At 39.4% G+C, this 4,867-nt stretch overlaps 1 pseudogene; it reads left to right on the plus strand.

The window, feature by feature from the left end:
- Positions 1-1,349: 1,349 nt before the first annotated feature.
- Positions 1,350-2,790, plus strand: Pate14-ps1 (prostate and testis expressed 14, pseudogene 1; annotated as a pseudogene).
- The last annotated feature ends 2,077 nt before the right edge of the window (positions 2,791-4,867 follow it).

Below are 4,867 nucleotides of genomic sequence, written 5' to 3' on the forward strand. Positions count from 1 at the left end.
TGGGGATGTGAGTTCGAGCAATATTAAAGACAACCTGAAATCGCTAAGAGGGTCAACATGAAAATATCAAAGACATATCTACCACTGACTGCATGGGTAGAGAACCTGAGAAGGGAAGAAGAAAGAGGAGGAAGAGCGAGTGAGAAGGAAGGAGAAAGGACATGAGAGATGTACAAACAAGATCTAGAATTTTCTTACTTTTATAACATTTCCTGGCTAGGGATGAGCTTGATAAGTGTTAGAAAACAGTTTTTGACAGGGTGTGGCTGCACAGGCATTTACAACTCAGGAGTCAGGCGGCAAAATTGATAAGATCTGCGTAATTTTGAGGACAGGTATGGCTATGTAGTGAGACCCAGTATAAAAAATAAAATAGTTTTCTAGTGTGTGCCTCAGATTGGTTTATGTGAAGTGGCAGAAAAAGTGAAGCATGTGTAGGAATTTCTTTTATGTTTTTAAGAGACAGAGATTAAAGCAACACAGTGGGAGGGGAGGACATCATCTGATTTTCTTGTCTTTAAATGACAGGACTGTGAGCCAACAGTACCCACGTGTGGTTATGGGCTTCCCAAGGGAGAGTCTTTTCTGTCTTTCCAATGGCTGTATATTATTTGAGCAGCACCAAAGGTATTTTTATATAATGGGCATTTCTTCAACTTAGCAAGGGGAGGAAAATGAGAAAAGCTTTACATAACTTTGGTAATAAGTAAGCAGAATTTATTTTTGTCTTTCAACATGTTTAAGAGGTTTGTAGAAAATGATTCTGGTCCCTGTGTAATTTAGGCTTTATTTGTGGTGCTTTACATTTCCTGACTGCATTACTCAGACAGGGAAGCAAGTCTGATTTTCTTACCATGATTTCCTTCCATGACCCTAGAGTTTCCTTGTCTTCCATCTGGCCCTAAGGAATATGAATATAGTATGGATGGAAGATGAGTCAAATCTGCAATCAGATTTCAGTGATCCATTGAGCAATTAGATATATACCTAGACTTATAGTCTATTTGCACAGAGTCAGAGAATTTAAAACCTGGGTGTGTGGAGGCTAATGATAACAGTTTAGTTCTGTGTGATGAGTGATAACCTAGGGTGTAGCACACTCTAGACTCCTCAGACACTCAGACACAAATTTCCTTATATCTCAGAACTGCTAATCCTCATTGGAAAGTTAATGAAATAACCTGTGGGCAAGAATCCAGAAGAACTTGAACCACTGGGTAGTGGTGTAGACGTGAGCAGAACTAGTGAATCACTTAGGATCTGTGCTCCCCGCCCCAAGACTATCTGATCAAACCTAATAGTTTGGGATCCCATTAGCTTCTCCTTCCAGCCTGAGCTCATATATAAGCATGCATAGTTGTGGCTTTGAATGCTCTGCCCTTGTCTCTACCACTCTCTTTGCCTGGGATCCCAAAGCCACCAGGAAACATTTCCTGCTGTTCCTGTTGGACCTCTCCTTTGGGGTGGGCTCCCTACAAGGTAAGATCATGGCAGATAGTAGGGGCTGATGCTGTAAGCAGATAGTTTGTCGAGTGTACTGGGCTTTTGACAATGAGGAATAAGATACGAGACTAAACTACATTTATAAGTGACTCCATACCCTTCATCTCCACATCCTCACATCCTTTCCTTCTTTGCCCTGTTTTATTCAATTCCTCCTCTTTGTCATAGCTCTTGTCCTTTCTCCTAGTACTTCAGCTCTCCATTTCAGATTTTAAGAAACTAATAATTCTCAATTTCCCCAGCTGTCCTGTGTACAGGCCTATATATGCATTGGAAATGATGCTGGGAGGTCCTTGAGAGGATGCAGATAATGCCGTGACAGAGAGCACCTGTCTGGTCATAGGCAATAAGCTCAAGCTCTGACAGCAGAGCTCTGATCTTCCTCCCTACAGCCCTGTCCATTCTCATTATTTAAAGTGGGGAAACCTGGTTCTTATGAAACCCTTCCAGTGACATGGACCACCCTGTAGGGCTCATCTTACCAAACATCCAATTCTTTCCTTGGTCATTGTTTTGTATTCATTGAGCATAGCTACAGGCTAAGCCTGAACCTGACCCCTGAATGGACCTCTTACCCTTGATTTTTCTTTTTCAGCTCTGACATTTTGAGACTGTGGCATGTTAAACTCTGATGGAATTTGTGAGAAAGGAAATTCTACCTGTAAGGCAAAGATGACCAGGAATGTGGCAAACTGGTAGTGTCTACGGGTGGGCCAAGCCTGGGAGACCTCAGGGTAACTCTGTTTGCTGCTGACAAATGAAATAGCACTTGCTACACTCCTAGAGACAAAGCACAAACTGTATGTGAAATGGTGTTTTTGAGTACAAGAATCCTCTGCAATAGATATGGCTGTTCTTTTGTCATCAGATGAGGAAATTTATTTGAACAGCATAAAGACTCTACATGGTTTTTAGGAGATTTCTTGGGGAAACATATCCAGAGGTAAGAGAATTTGAACTGTAAAATTCCAACAGCACTTTTGGGGGTGGCAGGTATTCCTACAAGCCAGATTCCAGGTTGACTGCTGATGTCTACACTTACTTCTGTGTGACTGTCATGATTTCCGTCATGTATGTGTACACGAAGCCTGACTCTACTCATTTACTGAGACTCTGATTTCACAAATATTTATGTTTACCCCTTGATTTTCTTCTTGTACAGGTGATAAAATCTTATATTGGATGCAAGATTGTTCATCCAGGAACTTAAGTAAGACTTTCACATATTACCATCTAACACTGAGTTTTACATGTTCCCATGACCAATCACTCTGCAATGAGTTTTAGAGGGCAGGCTATTTCTTCCTCAGTTCTTCGGCAGGTGAGTCCTTACCCCTTTGCTGTGCTCTTATAGCTTCACAATATCTGTTCCCCTTCACTGACCATGTTCTAACACTTGCCTGGGATCAGCATTCACTGATGATGTGTCAGCAGGTCAGCTAAGGACAGAGAGATGTTCTCTGCTTCCCACTGTCCAGTGCTTCCCCTTTTAGATTCATGCGCCTTCTTTTGCTTCCTCCATTCTTCTATCAATAAGTGATATTTACTACATTTTCCATATCCTTTTCTCTGTTACCTTTACCAATACTGATTTTTATACTAGTCAATATGACAGATCTCACATCCAATCTTTATGAAACTTCAGATTATTAATACCTCTCCTGTCAAGGTTGCTAGCAAACATTAGCTCCCATACATATCCTCATTCTTATTCATTGAACAAAAGTCATATACTATCTGCTTTATCACTATTGTAGCTTGAGTAAAGAAGTATAATGAAGCCATGATGTACTTTAATTTATAATTATGTAGGTTTTTCTTCTGTAGGTAGCATGTGGTGAAACAGATTTTCACTTCATGTTATGTAAGACATACAGCTGAACATAGTGAAAAGGTACCAGGATAGTATAGAACCTGCAAGGCCAAAACCCCAATGAATGCTTTCTCTAATTCTCACCTGTAATACTCTTAATAGCCTATTCAAAATTTGAAAGAATCCATGGTATAAATATGAAGTTGATGCTATTTTCATCATGTTTATTTTTTCCAGCACATTGCATACACAACTGAAAAAAATGCAGACAATATTATCCAGATGAAACATGGCTAATAATCCCATCCCACTCTGCAGAGACATAAAGTGTTTACATGTTCAGGTGTATATTCCAAAGTTTTAAAATGATTAGTAAGTTATGATATGTATTTACATGTGAATATGTGTAATATTAAAAATCATTGTAATTTTCTTTTTCAGTGCTGTTTATTGAATCCTGGCTCTGAGGCATGCCAGCAAACATTCCACTACTGACCTAATCTTGAAACGTATATCTTGGTCTTTCCATCCATCATATGCCTTAAATGTTTTTTGCAGTCAACATATATCTTACTGTATTGCATTTGATGGCTTTTCACTAATTGTGTACACTTTAATGTTTATTTCATTTATTTTGAATATTTGTCTAGATTACATTTAATTAAAAGTTATTTACATTTATTTAGTGTTTCTGTGTTGACATGTCACATGTTTGTTGAGATCTGAGGTGAACATGCAAGAATCAATATTCTCTTTCTAACATGTTTGTCCTGAAGAATAAATTCAGTTGTCAGACTTGGTGCTTAGTGCACTGAATATTGATGTCATAATGCAGGTGAATGCAGGTATAGAATAGAGTGAGGCCTGTGGTTGAATGAGAAGGAAGGATGGGTGGTAGAAAAAATTTAGAGAGGCAGAGGAGGCTGGAGTGAGGATGAGGGAGAGAGAAAATATGGCAGCAGATGTTAAGATTCCTCTTTGCACTTATTACAGGTCATAATGACTATTCTCTTTTCACAGTAAATTTTTATTGGATATTTGTATAGATGGGCAAATTATATCTTATCAACTGGATCAGATGATTGTGATATGTTCTTTCACGTGATGACTTAATTGAGTTCAAGGGAGTACATAGTGGCCCAGATGCACTGGGTCAACCAGGGTTTGGATGTGTAGCCTCACATGGTGGAAACCAGCCAAGAGACCTGTGAGTGAGTATGGGGTGACCTGACAGGGTGCTGTGTTGGAATGGATCACAGACAGCAGGTCATAAAATAGATGGGGACAGCATGGAAACACTGAGATAAATTAGCTCTAGCTCCAATGGCCTAATGATGCCAGAATTAGCAAGAAAGCATGACTGCCAGGGTTCACGCAGGAACCATTCTGCCATTTTTTATTTTTTACTGCAACAGCACACTTATTCTCTGTGTCCTATTACTCCCTTCAAGTGTAAAATCATATGACTAAAGTATCAGTGCAGAACAATAATTGACACTAAGCCTGATGATCTGAACTCAGTTTCTAATACTCACTCACAGGAGAAAGAAA

The sequence above is a fragment of the Rattus norvegicus genome, chromosome 8 (assembly GCF_036323735.1).
Source record: "Rattus norvegicus strain BN/NHsdMcwi chromosome 8, GRCr8, whole genome shotgun sequence".
Lineage (NCBI taxonomy): Eukaryota > Metazoa > Chordata > Mammalia > Rodentia > Muridae > Rattus > Rattus norvegicus.